Source organism: Pogona vitticeps, chromosome 1 (assembly GCF_051106095.1).
Source record: "Pogona vitticeps strain Pit_001003342236 chromosome 1, PviZW2.1, whole genome shotgun sequence".
Taxonomy (NCBI): domain Eukaryota; kingdom Metazoa; phylum Chordata; class Lepidosauria; order Squamata; family Agamidae; genus Pogona; species Pogona vitticeps.
This window is the reverse complement of record NC_135783.1, coordinates 216,211,340-216,232,704: the sequence shown is the minus strand read 5'-3', so window position 1 is coordinate 216,232,704 and position 21,365 is coordinate 216,211,340. Positions and strand designations below refer to the sequence as shown.

The following is a 21,365-nucleotide window of genomic DNA, read 5'->3' as shown; positions in this document are numbered from 1 at the left end:
ATGTAGTTGTTCTTCCACTAAGCTACTGCTAAAATTTCTTATCTCAGCTGCTGTGGCTTCTGCCTTTAACCATCAGTTCTGAGAAAGATGATCAGTTCCTGGGAAGAATTTATGTGGATTGCACAAACAATAAACCATTTGCTAAGTACAGAGACACTCATCCCACGATCCAAAGATTTGGCTGACCTCCCTTTTCTTTCCCTATGGTTATTGAAATGCCCAAAACACTTTCAACGCAGAATAAATGTAAGGGTCAGAAAAGAGTAGTGGTCACTCTCACTGTAAAATTTACCTGCTCCAATGTTGTCTTGCTTTCACTGTTTATTTCTATATATTTTGTTTAGCAAATGTCTTGATTTTTGCTGCCTATTATTCCCCCCCCCCCCCGATAGTAAAGTGTCACCTCCAAATGCACATGCCTTAGCGGCTGTTGATTTGGCCAGCACAAATGGCAGCTTAGGAAGCTGAACACAATCCACTCTCAGTCCTGTTTTGCTCCTGGTGTGTGTGTGTGTGGGGGGGGGGGAAGAGTAGCCACCTAACATAACTAAGGGGCTGAACTCAGCTCAGTGTTGTGCAGTGCAGCCTTGCAATAAATTTGTTCCCCTTTTAAAGGGTTGGGTTCAGTTCTACTCCCTTCTAGTTTGCCCTGTATTTGCCCCTCATAAATACTGGCTTGCAACAAATAAGGCAAACCTTGAAAAGGCAGATTTGAGCCTATGTGGTGTTGTGAGAGGAGAACACAACATCCAGAACTGACTAATGGCCATGCCGGCTGTGGGATCCTGAGAAATAAAGCCCAGAAAAGCAACTTTTCTAAGTGAAGGGTGTTATTTTGACTTCTGTCTCCCTCTCAACCCGTTTTCCTGCTATATGGAAGCATCTCTTATACAAAGTAAGGATATTCCTATATAAGACTGTGAGCATACTTTTCAGGGAGCTCTAGACCCCCTACATACTGGTGTCCAGTGGCGTAGCATGGGTGGGGCCACAGGAGTAGTTGCGCTGGGCGCAACATGCTTAGAGGCACCAAATTTCAGCCCTGCCATGGAGCCATCAGGTGAGGTGGACTGCACAATGGGAAGAAAACATGTGAGCCTTGCCTCCCTTCCCCTCCCCTTTTCTGGCTGCAGCTGCCTCACTCTCTCCATTTCTGCATCTGGGCAAGCAGTGGCAGCAGGGTTTGGTGATGGCCAAGCAGACCTGCCTCCTTGGAGAGAGCACTCTGGACCAGCCTGGCCTCCCTTCCCCCAGCGGTGTGTGGAGCAAAGCAAAGTGTGCTGATTATATGCCGCCCCTTAGCGCTTCAAGCACTCTCTGGGTGATTTACAAGTTAATTATGCAGGCGACACATTCCCCCCCCCCATTTTACCGACCTCGGTGCTGAACCCCTTTCCCTGCCGTTTCCCAAGGTAACCTTAAGGGGGCACAATACGTGCCATCAGGAGATTGTTCAAACATCTTCAGTCAAGCAAGCTTCTGTCTGATTCATGAAAGCGAAAGCCTGCTGAGTGTCCTGCTTTCTGAGTGAACTCCTAACATTGTGGTAAGGCAGGCAGCTAGTTGCAGGAACGAGAGACATCGGCAGGCCTCAAATTCTACGCAATGCCCCTGCCTGACTGCACGCCAGTGTGCTTGCAAGTGCATGGGGATAGCAATGCCCATTCACAAGAAAAGCAATTCACAAAATATTCTGCAAATTGACATTTTGCCTTTGATCATGGCTCAAGCAGTAACAGATATATTTGTCATCACCTCCTGTAAATATCTATCTGGCTTTCTCTCTGTTTGAGGGGCAGAGGTGGAGAATGTAGCTGGAGCTAGATAAGTGGCTTCCAGCATTGGGTGCCCAGATGGTATAATTAATATTCTTTTGGCACATGTGATTGAGCCCTAAATTGAAGTTTGCTCAAAGAAGGCTACACATGAACAACTACACTTTGTTGCCTACAGATTGTTTATAACGACCATCAAAAAGCAGCAGGATTGAAACCATATACTGTAAAGTGTATTTAGGACTGCAGGCTTACATTTAAAAAATGATGGGATTCACACAGCCTCTTGGCCTGTCCCCTCCAGCTTCAATAAGTCCAATTACATTTACACATAACCATATACATAGAAACATTTTGGCTTTCAATTATCAAATATTAATTTACATTCTATTTCTAAGCCAGTCATAGAATTTATGCCAACAGTCTTCATGATTCGTCTTTCTTGTTGAGTCTAGCCATTCTGGTAGTTTGTCCATCTCTGCCGTATCCAGGATTTTTGCTATTAACTCATGTCGAGATGGATTCTCCAGGTCTTTCCAATGTTTAGTAAAAAGAATTCTTGCAGCTGTCAAGATATGGATAACTAAATATTTTCCGTCACGTCTATTGAATCCAGGATTATATTTAGAAGAAAAAATTCAGAGGTTACTTACAGTTATTGGAATCTCTAAAACCTCATGCAAAAGCATTTCAACCCTTTCCCAATATTTTGGGCTTTTCCACATATTCTAAAAAGAACCTTATTTTTGTTTACATCTCCAACAGAGATTTGAAATGTGAACATCCATTTTGGCTAATTTTGTATTCTTTAAAAGCTACTGACTTAGTGAGTTTTATATTGTTTTTTCCATATTTGTTCCCACTGAGCCAAACTTACATTGTGCTCAATATTCTGTGCCCACCTTATCATACATTCTTTAACCACTTCTCCTGGATATCAAAATCTAATAGAAAATTATATAATGCTTTAATATGGTTGTCTTTGGTATCCAGGAGAACTCTGCCAAAGGGTGTATTGTCTACATAAAGACCTTGCTGCTTGTCTTTACTATATCTTGAAATCAACTGAGAGTGTGGCCACCAATCTATATCAAATCCCTGTGTCATTAATTCATCTTTGTTTTTTAATGTCACATGTTAGTGCTTCTCTATACCTTAAGTTTTTCTTGTTTTTTCTCAGGTTTGGAATAGAAAATGCCTCCACTGGCATTACCCAACATGGTATTTTGACATACATCTGTCTTTGAATTTTAGTCCAAGACCATAATAAAGATTTTCTCAGAATCTGATTATTGAATTGCTTAAAATCATCTACTCTACTGTATCAAAGAAAGGCATGCCACTCCCATTTCAAATCATGACCTCCTAATTTTAACAGTCTTTGATTTTCCAATAAAATCCAATCTTTAATCCACGTTAATGAGGCAGCCGTATAGTATAACAGCCAATTCGGAAGACCCATTCCTCCTCTCTGTTTCCTGTCCTGAATTGACTTTAATTTTATCCTTAGTTTATTTCCTTGCCAAACAAGCTGAGATATAATCTGATCAAGTTCTTTAAGTGTTGATTGTTTCAAAATCACTGGAATGTTTTGAAATAAGAAAATCAACTTTAGTAAAAGTTTCATTTGGACTATTGCAATTCTGCCCATCATTGTTAATTGTGGATTTCCCCATCTAGTCCAATCTTTCTTTATTTCCTCTATCAATTTCAGATAATTATCTTTCATTATTATACTTGGTTTTTTTTGTTTGGTTTTTTTTTTGTAAAGTTTAATCCAAGATATTTTACTTTCTCTCCCTCCTGGAAATTTGCAAGATTCAAGAAATTGTCTATTTCTTTACGTTACATGGTTTTAGATAAAATTTTTGTCTTTCTGTGGTTTATTTTCAGACCCGCCATTTCTCCAAACTCTTTTAATTCTTTCAAAAGTGCTTTAGTTTATTCTTGTGGATCCTCTATCACTATAAGTAAATCATCTGTAAAGGCCTGTACTTTAAATGACTCACCTCTAATTTTGTGCCCTTTATTTTTATCAGATATTCTTATCTGATGTATTAGAATTTCAGTTACTATCAAAAAGACCAGGGCTGATAATCTCATACCTTTTTGTATTTCAATTTCTTCTGATAATTCTCCATTAATTCTTATTTTTGCTTTTTGATGGGAATAGATCCCTTTTATATTATTGGCAAAGGATTGGCCCACCTCCATTTCTTCTACTTGGAATATCATAAAGTTCAATTTTATGTTGTCAAAACCTTTCTCTGCATCAATAAAAAATAATGCTGTTAATTTTTCTGGATGTGCGTCATAATATTTCAGGAAGTTTATAAGATTCCTTACATTTTGTCTAAAATATCATTTTCACAAAAATCCTGCTTGATCTTGATGAATTACATTAATCAATACCTTCTTCAATCTTGTGGCCAAAATAGTTGAATATATTTTATAGTCCACATTAAGAAAATATATTGGTCTGCAGTTTTGAATCTCTTTAGGACCAGTGTCTTCTTTATGAATTACTGAGATTATAGCTTCTTTCTATGTATTCGGTATCCTTTTCTTCTGTTGAATTTCATCAAGTAATTTCTTAAAGGGTAAAATCAATATTTCCTCAAACTTTCTGTAATACTCTGCACTAATTCCATCACTTCCTGGAGATTTCATACATTTTTGGTTAGAGAAAGCAGTTGGAATTTCATTCATGGAGTATGGTTGATTTAAAATTTCCTATTGTTGTTTGGATAATTTCAAGTTTGGATAATTTCAAGTGTTTTTTTCCCCTGTAAAAATCTTTTTTGATCTTGGGATGGCAGTCCCTTCTCCATGTAAAGTGTTGTATAGAACTTTTTCACTATTTTTAAAAAATGGTTTAAATTTGTAAAATTCTCCCCCCCATTTTATTCTTAAGATTCTGAATGCAGTTTTTAGATCTTTCTCTCTTCAGTTTATATGCAAGCCATCTTCCTGTTTTATTTGCTTTATCAAAGTAGTTTTGTTTAGCAAATTTCAGTTTAGTTGCAATATCGTCTGTCAAAAGAGTATTTAATTTATGTTGTGTTATTTGAATTCTCTGTTTTATTTGCATTACTGATGGATTTGTTTCATTTGTTTTTCCAAATTTGTCTATTCTTTCTCCAGATTTTTATATCTGACCTCTTTTTGCTCCAAGTCTTATCAAGATGCCTCTAAGGAATGCCTTATCAGCATCCCATACTGTCTGCATGGGCACTCCTTCAGTAGAATTCCTCTGAAAGTAGTGCTTCATTTCTTCATTTACTATCTTAACAATTTCTTCATCTCTAAGTAAACTTGTATTCAATCACCACATTGCTGGTTGTATAGATATCTCCAACTTTGAATGCTTCATTTCTTTTTGTGTAAACAGTGCCATGATGTCCTTGACCAAAAAGCTCTACTGTTGTCTCATCTGTCCACAGTACGTTCTCCCAGAAGGATTGTGGTTTTGTCACATAAGTTTTGGCATACTCCAGTCTTGCTTTTTTATGCCTTTGTGTCAGCAATGGTGTCCTCCTGGGTCTCCTTCCATAGCATCCCTTTTAATTCAGATGGCGACGGATAGTGTGAGCTGACCCTGTTGTGCCTTGTATCTGCAGATTAGCTTGAATTTGTTTGGAAGTTAATCTGGGTTCTGAATCCACCATTCAAACAACCCTTCGTTGTAATTTTTCAGTAATTTTGCTCTTCCGTCCACATCCAGGGGGGTTAGCTACAGTGCCATGGGCTGTAAACCTCTTGATGATAGTGTGTACAGTGGACACAGGAACATTAAAATGTCTGGAGATGGACTTGTAGCCTTGAGATTGTTGATGTTTTTCCACATTTTTTTTTCTCTCAGATCCACAGACAACTCTTTACACTTCATTCTTTTCTCCATTCACAGTGTAACCCACAACACAAAGGCGGAGTCAACTTTTCTCCATCTTAACTGGTTGCAAATTTGATTACTATATTGCCCTCAACCCTTACTTGGGACAGGTGTATTAAATACAAATTAAAGGAGCATCATATGCTTGAAAAGCAATTATTACAATTTAGACAGGGTGCCAATAATTTTGGCCAGTGCATTTTGGGGTTTCTGTGTGGGATTGTATCAGATTTGACTTTTCTTCTCTGTTTTTTTTTGTGTTGTTCCAACGCAAACCAAAGAAATGAATATGTGAGTACCAAAACATTTGCAACTGCAACAATTTTCTGAGAGAAGGATTGCATTTTCTGACAGAATTGCAAGGGTACCAATATTTTTGGCCATGACTATATACTGTATAAAGTTCAGTTACCTCTATCGTTACTGGTGTATCTTGTTTCTAGTAAGCTCATGTTCTGGTGGCTGGTCTTTGACCATAATGAAGTTCTATCTATCTATCTATCTATCTATCTATCTATCTATCTATCTATCTATCTATCTATCTATCTATCTATCTATCTATCTATCTATCTATCTATCTATCTATCTATCTATCTATCTATCTATCTATCTATCTATCTATCTATCTATCTATCTATCTATCTATCTATCTATCTATCTATCTATCTCATGTTCTGTTGTTTACATGGAGTAATCATGACTCAGCGCCATTTTCTGGCCCCTTCAGCTGTTCTATCACAAAGAGAGTTTTTTTTCCTGAGCTTCAAATGTCCCCCTCAGGCACCCCCTTTATCTGCTAAGGATCTCCCTCTGTTTAGGACCACCAATCTCTCTTGACTGGTGATAAATCCCTTTCAGGATCACAAAAACCACAGAGGAAAGGGGAACCCTTTCCAGAGCTGACCGCTCACTGTTGCTGGCTCCTTCCCTCCAGTTCTTGGTTTTCCTTTCCCCTTTTGCACTGCGTTCAGAGGAGGAAGTACTGTAGGTTTTGAAAGACTTGCAGAGTATTGTGAAGAGCAGGTTTGTTTTTTAAAAAGGAGACATTAATATAATGCTCCGTTCTCTAGAGGCAGGGTTTTGTTGCGGTGCTGCCAGTAGCTCCAGAGAAGAGCTCTCTGGAAAAACTGGAACCATCCGGTCCAGGATCCCCTTTTTGAAATGGGGATCGAAGGAGAGCCTAGGAGAATTCTCTCTGAAGCAGTTGGTGAGCAGCAGAAGGAGAAGAAAGGGATGAAAACCTGGACTTCTTCCCTCTGAAGAAATCACCGAGCACGGATCGGAGGCGGGGAGCCATACTGGCACTGAGCCGTGAGTAACCCTTTATCGGAGGAGAAGTAAACAACCAATATAATGTTAAAATATATAATAACTAAGTAAGCTGAAGCGTTTGATTTATGAAACAGTCCCATTAAGCTGAAAATAAGAATGAAAATATTTGGCTGAAAGAAGAAAAACAGCGGCGAGTCTATCTTATCAGTCTGCCTCAAAAGCGAAACTAACTCTTAATACAGCAGGCTGGTTCCAAAGCCGAAAGAGTGAGAGGGAAAAATAAATCTTGTGTTTTTGGAAAAAAAATCCCAGATGGTAATACCACCGGACAGGATTCAAGAGACTTGATTTTTGTGAATGCAGTTTGTCTTGGACATATTTTTCTTTTCCCTTTCCTGAACTCTGTGAACTTTTGAGAATAGAATCTGGTGGTTTTCTGGAGAAGAAAGAAGGAGCTGACGTGGTTGACTGGACTGAGGAGTATCAATGGGTTAATGGAAAGATCATAAGACAGGCTTCAAGGATAACTACTGGACAGTCTGAGACTCTGTGACTGTTGTTTGGTTTGTCGGACTGCGTGTGAGTCTGATAATAGTATCTTGCTAGACTTGGAAGAAGAAATAATTGTGCCACACTTCTATTTGAATTTGAATTTGCTGGGTTAAAAGCTGATTTTTATATTATAATATTTGGATAAAGATTGGAGGGAGAACTAAGGGGAGGTTTATGATTATGGGTTTGGATTATTGATAAAATTGTAGACACTGTTGAAGGATATTTAATGGACGATCATTGTGGTTAAGGACATAGTATCATCTGTACAAACCCCACTCATTGGAAAGCCTGAGATGGTCTCCAAAAATTTAAGACATCAAATGGAGACTTGGTCTGTTCAATCTCAAAGTTTTGGAATAGTTGTACAAGAAATAGAAAAGGAATGGCAGATTACTATGCAAAAGACAATAATAACAGGGTTTCAGCAAGTGAATGAAGGTCTTAGCAAAATAGAAGATCTGATGAAAGTGATGAAAGAGGGGACATTAGATGCCAAACAACAGTTAAATGAAGTTGCACAAACTTTAGAATGACACCAGGTAACATAGACGGGATAAAGAGTTATCCAGTGACCTATGCAGCTTCCAAAATTAAAAAGCATTATGTTAAAAATCTTAAGAAAGCAGAGATACTGAAACAAGAGAAACTTACTGTGAAAATATGGGAAGTAACAAAAATGGATACCCTATCAGATGGGCTGAAAGACTTTTCAATTCAAAAGGAAACTGAACGATGGGATGTATTGTATAAATGGCTGCAATTATCAGATAGTGTTGGAGTAACATAGAATTAAACTAAAATTAAATTAAAAGATGAAAGCAGGAGGGTAATCAAACTGTGAAAAAGCAAAAAGTTGACTAGTTATTGTAATATGAATTGATCGGATGATTGTATACTCTGTGTTCTCCTATCCACCTAACCCTTTCTCCCTTTTCCCTATTCCCCCTTATTTTTTGTATACCTTACCCTGTCCTTAAATAATACGTTATATCTATATCTATATCTATGTATATACACACACATACGCTTAACGAGCGCACCGTTTAATGATGAATTTGCATAGCGACGTGTTTTAATAGCGATGCTTTTAATAGCTAAATATTGCATTGTGATGATCGGTAAGTGTTTCACTTACCGATCTTTGCATTGTGATGTTTTCAGAACAGCTATTGGCGGTTCCAAAATGGCCGCCGGGCGCAGAAAATGGCCACCCGCAGCGTTTTCGCGCCCTGCCCTCACCGGGCGGTGAAAATGGCGGCTGGATGGAGGATTTTCCCCAATAGGAACACATTAAACGGAGTTTAATGCATTCCTATGGGTTTCCCCCACCCGCAATTCAAAGCAGGAAATGTCCCTTTGAATCAAGCCATCTTTCCCCTTAAATTCCTTACATCTACAAGAGAAGGGGGGAGGCTGTCTCCTTCTTAGCCATGTATTCATTTTGTTTTTGTGGTGGTGGCTGCTACTAGTAATTTATCAATATCATTTAATATTTTTTAAAGATACAAACAGTGGCCATGAGGTGGCCACAGTGCCCCAAACCCCAAACGCTTTGCAAAGTAAAGAAATGGACAGCAACATTCACACGTGCTGAAACAATGCAAAATGTAACAATACATGATCAATACATTTTAAAACAATTCTCTGGTGAAAGGGGAAAAAAGAGATTGTCTGCCCAAATGAATCAATTTTACCTGTAGATCATGTGAATGGAAATTTATAAAACAATTTTAAATATAGTAGAATTGATGTAACTGGGTTTTTTTTGGCACATGTGATCAAGCCCTTAGACAGAATAGAAATGGCTGAAACACATATATACACACAGACACAAACACTAACCAAAATTAGGAAGATCCGCTTCCAAGGAAAATGTGGATAGATTTCCTCTTTAGGCAATTTAAAAAAAGGAAAAACTAATATTGTAACAATTTTTAGATATTCTATTTCAGTACCATCACCACCATCATCACCATGGCTTCAGTCTAGTTTTCCCACCAATGTTTAGCTGTGCTTTCTCATTTCACAGCAGGGAAATAATCTGTAAATTTAGCTGCCTCATCTTCATGCATGCATGCATGGCCAGTGCTTTGTGAGGACAAGACATCAGAATCCCACTCCCTGTTGTGTGTTACTGCTTACAAAAAGGAATGCAACCTAGTGTAAGGTGGGAGATGCTGGAAATTTAATTAACTGGCATCCTCCATTTAATCTAATGCCATATTCTATGCTTGACAGGCAAAGTCTTTCTGTGTCAGCCTGAACAGTGATATGATTTGGTTTATAATACTTGGAAATTTTTCTATTTTCTTCGCATGTTTATGGTGGCTACATTTTTTTTTAAGTTTGCAGTCCTTGCTCAGAAAAAGGGAAAAGAGGACATCTATTATTGATGTAAAACACACATGCACGACATGCACACACAGACACAGACACACAAATGGTCAAGAGTTATCTTAAAAGTCAAATGTGGTATAAGATAAAGGGGCCATTACAAGGTGAGGCATTTTTACCTGTTCCAGGCACATAATTCTCCCCATCTGCATTTAAGCCTGAAAAGCAAGGCAAACGCTGGTGCCCAGAGGGTCAATTGTAATATGTGGCATTGAGCAGTGCCGTTCCTGAACACAGGGCATGTGAGTTAAGACATTAATCTTAATTTCCAATTTCCTGACATAGGGTACTCTTAGGTCTTAAACTAGCTGGGTTTTAATTAGGGATGAGAGTCTCCTTTTGTCTCCAACACTCTTGACTCACTTACTTTATCTCATATTCTCTTTCTCTCCTGCCACCTTTCTTTGAGATGTGGATTATCTTTGGAGGCACAGCTATGGGAGGACATCATAAGAAGCTGCTCTATACTGAGGCAGGTCATTGGTCCATTTAGCCTGGAGGGATGTAAATTTGTTGCGTCTGGGCCCCAAATATTTACTCTCAGAACTTGTTCTGGCCCACGCCAGGCCAGGAAATGGCAAAAGATGCCTCTTCAAATTGGAAAAAATTGACAGGGGAAGTGACTGGAAGTCTATAATGCCTTGGATATATGTTTGTTGAGATTCTGGTGGCCACATTTTTGTCAAAAAATCAGAGAGCCATTTTTTCTCAGTGAGGATCTGGGGAGGGTCCTTTGCAGGCCTGGGGGACATAAAAATGGCATTGGAGACACATCCAGCCCATGGATCAGACTTTGCCTACAGCTATTTTTATCTTATATTCTCAGCTCTGATTCACAGTAAGTGCTGCCCAAGATTTCCCCCGCCTCGGCCTACCTGGAGGTCTGTGGCATTTTTTGGTGGCTTCCCCATTCAAGTTCCAACACAGCTTCACTTAGCTGCTTCATTTCCGTAACTGGATGAGATTGGTGTGTTCAGGGTGGGATGGCATCATATGGCAAAAGCATGACGAGCTTCTGTGCTTCGAAGGCTACCCCTGCTTCTATAGCGATGGTTCCCAACCTTTCATCCCCAGATGTTCCTGGATTGCAGTTCCCAGCAGCCTTCACCACTAGCTGTGCTGGCCAGGATTTCTGGGAGCTGCAGTTCAAGAACATCTGGGGACCCAAGGTTGGGAACCACTGCTCTATACCTTGGTCAAGAATTACAATGGTCAACGGGACCTTTAGTAGAGAAGGGCATGAACTAGCACAATGGCAATTTATAGTTTGTGGTTTGTTGATGTCCGTAAACCATGAACCACAAGTCATGCTGGATTTTTAAAGAAACAAACCAGTTTGTGGTTGATTCGGAGCAGGACCACCTCTAAAGAAGGGGGGCTTTCTGGGTAGCCGAACTGAGTTTCCCACCCTGCACCCCCTCCCCTTATGGGCCCCAGTTCCTCCCTGACTTGCTCCAGACCTCCTCCTCCTCCATCCCTCCCTTGCTGTCCAGCTGACAGGAGGCTGCTTGAGGCCTATCTCCTACCTCAGTGCTACCTGGGAGTCTTAGGGTTTCACTAGAAGTGCAGTTCTTTGTGGGTTCCCAATATACTTACCCCAATGGGCAGTAAAATGATACTTCCCATAATACCCTAAGCCGGGCAGGCAGCGCTGGGGTAAGAAGTAGGCCCCAGAAATGGAAAGTATCCTACTCAGCTGGGTAGTGGCAGCAGGGAAGCGGAGGGGGAGCCATGGAACATGTAAGGGCAGTGCTGAGGCCCATGAAGAGGGGATTTTGTTTTGCTTCCTGAAAGTGCAATTCCCACAACGGGCAGGGGTTAGTTTGTGGTTTGTTTTGTGCCCAGCAGTCAGAGGAATGAGGAGGCCGTGATTATGGGTGTGTGGAACAGAATGTGGCAAACACATGTATTTGCACCTGAGATACAGTGGAAAGCATCTTCTGTATTTAATTTCCCGTTCACTGTGTGTTGCATTTAGAAGCAAAATGCTGCTAAGAGAAAAAACATTCAAAACCCTACACTATGCAGTTCTTTCAACAACGCTGCATGAAGAAGTGTAACCAAACGCCTCCTTCCTTAAAGCCACTGACTGAAATAATGAAGTACTGCAAATAGTAAAGCTGAGCACCAGCCATAAAGTTATGAAAGTTATTTTATGTGTGTATAAAATTATTGAGGCAACTGAAGCTGAACGTCAGTCAATAAAGCCTCCTTTTAATAGAAACCTATGGAGTTTTTTTTAAAAAAAAAAAATTCAATATGAGTTCGTGGGCCTGAATAGTTTATAGGATATGAAATGTAATGTAAAGGAATGCCCAAAGGCAGAAGAAAAAAAATCACTTGCCATGCTCATTAAAACTACAGCGGAGCAATGTTTCTAAAAAGACATTCACTTCTATTCTTTTCAGAGGGGACATGAAATTGTGAATATGAGAACTCTCTTCCATTTGTCCTTGTGATCCATTTCAAGCATTTTGATGCCAGGCATTTAGAAAGACATGGCAAAGCTGTGTACTCTTAACCCTTTGCAAGCTGATAAAGCTATCAAAATGTTGTTTCCCTTTGAACAAGAGAGAGACATGAGGAGCAGTGACTCAAACGAAAGCTACTGTTAATTAATACTATTTGATGTACTTAGGATTTACAACTATCATTCTCATTAGTAGATTCAGCTTTGTTCTAATAAAAGAGGTCCTTGCTCTAACTGTAGCTGGAAATGAGCTTTGGGCTTTATTTCTTGATTTAAAATGTTTTTACCTCACCTTTCTCCTTAAAAAGGACCCAAGGTAGCTTACATAATTGAAAGACAATATTTAAAAGATAAAAAGAGTAAGTACACAAATATTAAAAAGAATTAAAAAAACCCCACTGATGATGATGATGATGATGATGATGATGATGATGATGATGATGATGATGATGATGATGATGATGATGATGAAAACATATTCCACCCATCTAGAACGTGTCTACTCTGGGCAGTTTATATAAAGCATAAAAATAAACTAAAGGTAAAATCTGAATTAATCACAGAGTCCAAGATGGAAAAAAAGAGGAAAAGAAAGAAAAGAAAAAGGCTAGGTGATGGCTGTAGGGAAGGCCTGCCTGTATAGCCATGTCTTCAGACTGGTCTTGAAGACCCTCAGCAAGGGGGCCAGGCAGATCTGTGCAGGTAAGTTGTTACAGAGGTGACGGGCCACTGCCGAGAAGGCCCAATTTTGATTTTTTCCCCCCTTTGGAGCTCTCTTGGCGTTAGGGCCCTCAGCTGCCTGGTCTGACTAGAATGGGTGACACCTGGTGGAACTAGGCAGAAGAAGGTATCGAGGGCCTAAACCATTAGGGCTTTATATGTAATAGTTAACACCTTGAAATCAATGTGGAAGTGGATAGGTAACCAGTGTAAGGCAGCCAGGGTGGGGAAAATATGGTGAAATCTTTTCACCCCTGTTAATAACCTGACCGCCGTGTTCTGGACCATCTGAAGCTTCTGCATCAGTCTCAAAAGAAGCCCCACATAGAGACTGTTGCAGTATATTCTTGAGACTACAAGCATATAGACCAGAATGGTGAGGCCCCCGCGTCTAGATAGGGACACAGCTGGGTGATCCGCCTAGAGTGGTCGTAACTGACCAGATAACCAAGGATGCTACCTGGGTGTCCATGGTAATTGCCAGGTCAAGATGGACCCCCAGACTGCGAACCCAATTCTTTGTGGTGAGAATCACCCCCCCCAAAAAAAGAGGGAGTTCCCCAAACCACTGGCATTGGGGCTGCCCACCTGCAAGACCTCCGTCTTGTCCGGCTTCAACCTCAGTCCATTCGACTGCATCCATTGTAGGACAGCCTCCAGGCAGTGCCCAAGGGACGGAATGGCATCTACTGCAGATGGAAAAAGGAGATGTAGAGCTGGGTGTCATCAGCATGTTGGTGACACAAAGTTCCACATCCCCGGATGACCCCCCCCATGGCCTCATATAGATGATAAACAGCATTGGGGAGATGCTCGAACCCTGTGGAACCCCACAATTGAGGGACCAATATATTCTCCCCAAGCTGGACTCTCTGGAGACAGCTCTCCAAGAAGGACCAGAACCAAGTGAGGATACCATGGTTGATGGTATCAAAGGTGGCTGAGATATCAAGGAGGACGAGCAAGGACATTTTTCCCCTATTGGCCTCCCTAAGCAGGGCGACCAATGCCGTTTCTGTGCCATGGCATGGCCTGAAGCCCGACTGAAATGGATTCAGGGCATCAGTTTCATCTAACAGGGCCTGAAGCTGATCGGCCACCGCCCTCTCAACTACCTTGCTAAGGAAAGAAACATTGGCGACAGGCCTATAATTGCCAATGTTGTCCGCCACCAAACTCAGTTTCTTTCTGATGGGCCTAATGAGCGTTTCTTTAAGGGGAAGAGGAACCTTGCCCTCAAGAAGAGACCCATTTATTATTTCAGTAGGCCATTCAGTTATCACCCGCCTGGCAGCTTTGATTAGCCAGGCCGGGCAAGGGTCAAGGGAGGAGGAGGAGGCTCAGCAGCAATCAAGAACCTTGTCTACCTCTGTGGACATCACAGGATAAAACTGAGTAATTCTCAACGGGCAAGGTGCTGCGCTGGATGTCTCAGCTCAATCCACTGTTTTCAAATAGGATGCAAGATCCTGGTGGATGGCCTCCACTTTTGATTTTATAAATGCTGCAAATTGGTCACAAGAGATGCTAGATGTAGGCCAAACATTGTGGCCAATTACGGATAGATCGCGCACTATACAGAAAAGTTCCACCTACTGATTGTATGCTTCGCTTATCCGGACAGCGAAGTAAGCTTTTCCAGCAGCTTTTATCTTGGCAAGGTAGAGATTAGATGCAACCTTGACAGCTTTTTAGTTATTTTCTGTCTGGTTCTGCCTCCAGACACTCTCTAGCCTTCTATTCCGCTTCATATCCTTCAACTGCTGGTTAAACCAAGGCGCTGGTTGGATTCTGCGGCAGAGAGGGCGTTTAGGAGTGATCGCGTCTACAGCCCTGGCAGTGGTGGCATACCAGCCATCCACCAGGGCCTCAACAAGAGCGCCAGCCAGGTCAGACACATGTCATCCTGGAATCCAATAGGATTCAATAGCCTGCCAGGGCAGACCATGAAAATAGGTCACTACTCCCCACAGGGAGGAAAATGGTAAATAAAATGAACACCAAAAACAGATTCGAAGCAGCAAGGCACAACACTCCATTAAAAAGCCCCACTCAGTCAGCCAGTCATTGAGGGAAAGCCTGCCTAACCTTGCAGATGGACAGCAAAGATAAGGACAGCCTGGCCTCCTGTGGGAGGGAGTTCCAGAGTCTGGGTATAGTGACAGAGAAGACCCTCTCCAGTGTCCCCACCAAGCACACCTGTGAGGATGGTGGGACTGTTATATTATTTACCTGAACTAAATCAAGTCTCAGTGTTCCTCTTAGGAAGTTCACCCCATACAACTGGAATAGCCTAGTTGTGCCTCTTCTTCAGAACCAACATCCATCATCCCCAGCTAGCATTACAGTGCTTAGGGATGATGGGGACTGTGATCCAAGAAGATCTAGAGGGTCACTTGGGAAAACCTGATGTTAATATTAACCTCATCCATAAACTCATTGAGTAAGTAGCCTTAGACCACATCATGAGGGAGCTCATGGACTAAATAGATGGAGCCTTCAACATTTTAGGATGGGAAGCTTCTCTGTTCATGTGCTGGTTATGCCAGTGGGGAAAAGAACTATACATGTGCGTAATGGCATCAGTATAACAGCTGCAGTCATGTAATAAAATGTTAAATTACATGCACCTTAGATGTTACCCTAGTTGTGTTGAAGTGTTTTCGGTAGCTGTCACACAACTGTAAAAATTCTTGAATGACTTCACCACATACCTGAGGCATGACTGCATGACTGTTTCCTATAGAATCAGTACCCAAAGTAATACTGATTCCACAGGAAATCCCTACATGGTCCACTTCTGCTCACAAAAGCAATTAGAAGATTTTCTCACAGGAACACCTAGCCCAGCCCTAGGCAGCTGTATCAGGCAGCAGATGTCATGTAAAGACGCAGAATGGTTCATTATTATTTTATTATAAGGATGTGTTTTTCTAATGACTGAAATGCATTCGTTCTCTTCTGGGGCTTATGTATGTAAAGTCAACCCTCTACAAGATGTTACCAGCTGGAATTCCAGCAACTCACCATAATTCTCTGATTAAACACATTTACAGCTGAAATGTGACATAGGGCATATCTACATTACTGACGAACCCTGGAATATCCATAGGAGTATTTTCTGTGATTTCAAAGTCATGTGACAGTCACATGGTATACGGGGCACTGTCTCCTTGAGATAGTGGCTAAGCTGCTGCATTTTTACATCGCTCCTCTTGGGAAAAGTTTTAATATGTTTTAGGCTGTGTTGTAGGGGGCTACACAGACTTTTAAAATAATTTCATTTGATTTTTGCCCTCTCTGCCCTCACACTGGCCCCTCACCCCAGCTGCTGTGATGAGGTGAGAGAGGGAAAGAGAGAGCTAAGCTGCTTGTCCTTTTGGAAAAGATAGCTGCTTCTGTCCCTTTAAGAATGCTCCAGCTGTTCCCATTTGTACCAACAATACAACACAGAAATGATGGGTACCTGGCTTTACAGTGGTGCAAAAACATTGATCCAAGCATTAAAATATCTTGAATCCCCATAATATTAACATGGGAACCCCCAAACCACTGTCCAATCCGTGGGTAGAGATGGTTCATATGAGGGATGATCCTACATAAAAATTGTGGATCCATGAGGATCTGTGCCTCAGTTCCATTTTTTTTTTTTTTGCCCAACAATAGCTTTTCACTCCTCCACCCCTGCACTGGATTGACCGCACCCTTCCTTCCCCCCACCCCCACCTCCCCAAGGCTCTTGTTGCTGTTGCTGCTTCCCACCACCACCACCTCTGCTGGTTACCCAAAGAGGCGGGCATGATCAGGCAGGGAGGTTGAGTAAGGGGACAGGGAGGCAAGGAGCAGAGTGGCAGAGGGCGATCAGGGAGGGAACAATTGATGGCGGAAGAGCAAGGCACATCGGGCAATTCAAAGCAGTAGACCACAATTCAGCCCCAAGCTAAAATCAACGACCCTGCCAGGAGGAGGTTAAATGATGCCCTTCTGAACAGAATAACGCGAATCCAGGGGAGAGGAAATCGAGATCCACTGTGTGTCATGCGATCGACTTTTTTAACATTGATGAAATTGCAGCTAAATGAGGTTCATGTATCAGTTCTTATACATACTAGTATAATCAAGACCTTAAGCTAGCATCCCTGTACCAATAGATCTGAGACCATTTGAGCAGAATTCCTAGTCACTTGTCACTGTTTCTTCAACTCTGTTGTGAAGAGCTTTTCAGCAGCCGGTATTTGGGATTCTTGTGCCAAATTACCAGATGCTGCTAATGCCTCAGTTTGGTAACCCAAAGTGTGGGGAAAGCTGTCCCCTTTTGTTTACATATACACTAAAACTGGGCAGTATGTCATGCTTACTTTATTGTCTCTGTGATTCTTTGTGTGTTGGTTAAGTGTTCTTCAGTTGTCCTGAATATTTAAGTTAATGGGCAGCAATTAAAAGCTGGCACTGAGCCAGTGATATCATCTGGAATGATGGAAAGGGATCTTATCTGTCCACTGGTAATATCGACATTTTATGTATGACTGGATTTGGTATCAGTTACTTACAGCGAACTTCATTTCCACATCTGTTGCCTAATCATTTGCAATTTACTCAGAACAAATTCTGAGGTAAGTTTTCTTTGTTCTGAGCCTTGGTGAGAATATAACAGTGAGATATATTTGAAAATAAGCACAATAATACCTCATCTAGCAAAACTGTGTGATATTGTAAGAATGGTCTACAATATGTGCCATGTTTTATGAGGAAAATGTGTTATTCAAGTTATCAGAATTTTTAAAAATAAATTATTTACATTAGATTAATCAGCTCAAATGTTAGGGATTTTAAATGCTGGAGATGAAGTTTAATTGGCAAAGATAAAATCCAGCCAGTGGGTAGCAGGGATCAGGTTAAACAAATACCTTTTAATTTATTGATGTTCCTTTGTTTTTGGCATATTATTGTGTTGAATATTAGAAAGGGATTTTGGGGGGAGGAAAAGAAGCAATTAAACAAAAATCATATATAGTTCACCTTGCATGGGAGAATGAGAGAGCACCTTTGTGTTACATCTGATAAAAACACAAAAACCAAATGCTTGTGCAATGAGGCCGGTCAAAAGCACGTTATATTGTGGAACAATTATTTTGCTATAATGAGATAGTTTATAATTGTCAATTTGATGGCACTTCCATGCACAATAGGAGTCGATCTTTGTTTAAAAACATATATCCTTCATTAAAAAGTGTTAATATTTTAATATTCTAAAATCTGTTCTGAAAAAATATGTTGAAAAAAATGTCTCCATACATTTCTTTGATCAGCTCTGAACTATCTTGCTTTTGTGCTGTTAGAAAATGACAAACTAACTCCAACCCCCCAACCTAGGAATCAAGTGTTCACATTGGCACTAGCAACTTGATACACTGCGGTGTTATAATAATTTTCTTTCTTGCCAATAATTTCTCAGCGATAACCATAGCAATCTCAGCCACGCACTACTTGTGACACTTATGCAGACGTGCAGCCTGGAGGCACAAAGACAGGTCACCTCTTGTCAGCAAATGCAGCTAAAGGCACCTGGTGTACACAAGCCTTGGTTGTACAGTATTTTTGCTTTGTTTCATTTTGTTTTTTAACCATAGCCACTTGACTAATGTTAAATGGAGCATAATTGCACATATTCTGGGACCAAGAAAAAAAGCCACTGGCTTGGAGACAATGGCATCTTTCTTATTTGTAACTAAATAAACTCAGATGTGCTTCTCAATATTTAATAGGAGCCAGAAACAACAAAATCAATGGAAGACAAGAAGGAGGATGGTAATGGTATCCTGCCATCTGCCTGGGGGCATGACCACAATGTGCTATGGATCCATCTGACCCTTTCCAACATATCTGTGTTGACACATTCCCAGCTGACTTGGCTAAAAGCCACTTTTGTGGAAATTAGAAGGAAGCTCAGTGAGGATCAAATATTGATTTGCTTTACCGAATCTCCCTACCCTTTCAACCTAGGTGGATTACTTGGGCTAATAAAAAGAGTTTCATTTCTTCTTATTTCTTAGCATATCATAGTAAAGTCGAGGCAGGAAATATTTCCCCGTCCTCTCTCGATACCCTGTTTTCTTGGTTATTCTAATTTCTTCAAATAGGTTTGCAACAACCCTTTGCAAAATTTGGTGTTAGCCTCCTGATTACATAAAGCAAACCAAATCATATGTGAAGAAGAAAAATGGATACAAAATGAATATGTCAGTTGTGTAGAAATATACATTAAGACTGCGCAAGTGCTTCAGCATGCTAAGGGAAAAGAAATGGTCCAAGGACAATATGGGCAAAGGACACACATATGTATATATTGAATTATGAAACATTAGTGATTTGGCTCCTCCTATGAAAATGCAGGCTTTCATAGATATATTTCAAGCCTCAATTGTGTAATCTGTTGGCATACATGCACACACAGAGAGAGGAAATGCATCCAGGAAATATAAATCTGAATGTACATATGGCAAAATGCTTAAGATTAATCAAAGCCTCATGTGCTGGGTTGTATTAACTAGTGATACTAACAGTATCCTTGAGACTTTTTTTTTTAAAAGAAAGCATATTGTAGTGATATTACTGCATTTAACACTGTACTGATGATAAAGCCTGTTCCATAACTCACTGAATATGAGTAGCCTACAAGTCTTTCCCCGCCATGAACTGGATCCAGAACAGAGCAGGAATCAGTCTTCTGTGAAGATGAAAAGACATTAAGAAAAGGAAGAATAAACCAATGGAGAGATGTTTGATCCTGGCCAAGCTTCTTGAAAAATTATGGCAAGAATTACCTGTAACATGCACATTTGTAACTTATAGAAAAGGATCAAAAGAAATAGGTATGGATGAGCTTGTGATTGCGGGATTTCCCCAGAACATGGTACTGTACTAATCTTCATTGTTGTTTCTCTGGCAAAGGGCACAGAGCTGTTATCTAATTGGAGGTTGCTAAGTACAACCACTTTGCTGCACCTTTCACTTTTCATTGGGTGATGATCCCTCACGTGTTGCACAAAGGGGGCATACCGTTCATCTGCCACAAGCAAAATGCTGCCACTGTGCACGTTGAGCAACCCAAACTGAAAAGATGGTCCCTTTTATGGTAGGAAGCCACATCTGGCAGAGGCATAAATCCTCAGTGAAGAGGACATTTCTGCACATCAGCCCTCAGATCATCAGCTAAGACTATAATTAGAAATTAGTATGTCAGCAATCATGATGCAATTAGCTTGACATAGCTGAGTAGGACTTTTAGCTTGGGAAGGGATAGCCTCTAAACTGTTCTGATCTTTATTCAGGAAGAGGAAGAGATGACTTTGTAGAGTAATGAATCAGACTCCAATAATGAATCAACTAGTACAAATGCATACTTCCAACAGATATTGAACTTTTCAATTTCTCCATTTATGATGTTGTCTTTGGCAATTTGAACGTATCAAAACAGGTACAGTGGTGTCTCGACCTACGGAATTAATCCGTATTGGAACGGGGTCCGTAGGTCAAAAAGTCCACAGGTCGAAAATGAATTGAAAACCATTTAATCCAGAACCGGCCCAAGAAAATGCCCCCCCCCACAAAAATTTTTTTAAAAGGGAGCTGCTGCTGGAGGACTCCAAGGGCTTTGGCACTGCTGCCAGAGGCCTCTCGGAGCTCCCCTGCCACGGCAATCGCCACTGCCGGAGGACTCTGAGGCCTTCGGTGCTGCAGCTGGAGGCCTCTCGGAGGTCCCTCACCCCCACCGATGCAGGCTTTCCCGGGGTGGACCAGGCCTACCAGGGGAGGGCTTCCCCCAGTAGGCCCAGTCCACTCCCCAGGCTTTCCCAGGGAAGTCCTGGAGTCTGAGCATGGTCAGGATCGCCCGGCGTGGCTCGGCTCCCAGCAGCAGTGGTGGCCGTGGGGGGGACCTCCGTCTGCCTTCCAGGGCTTCTCTGCCGCCATGGGAGGCATCGTGGAGGGCCCCCCGCTGCCTATAGTGCCTCCGAAGCACTATCGGCGGCAGGGGGGAACCTCTGAGATGCCTCCCATGGTGGCAGAGAAGTCTTGGAAGGCATCCGGAGGCACGACCTGTGGCCTACAGACTGGAAGGGGGAGGCGGGGAAAGCGCCAAATTTGAATTTGGCACTTTCCCTGCCTCCCCCTTCTGGTCCGTAGGTTGATTCTCTGGCTGCAAGTTGAAGTGAAACTTTGCAGCCGGAGAAGTACATAGGTCAAAAAGTACGTAAGTGGAGCCGTCTGTAAGTCTACTGTATTCAAA

The 21,365-nt window shown here is 41.3% G+C and overlaps 1 long non-coding RNA gene across 1 annotated transcript in view; it reads left to right on the top strand.

Annotated features, from left to right (window-relative positions):
• Positions 1-21,365, top strand: part of LOC140702696 (uncharacterized) — a 107,286-nt gene that overhangs the window by 81,059 nt on the left and 4,862 nt on the right. The gene's annotated exons all lie outside the window — the stretch shown is intronic.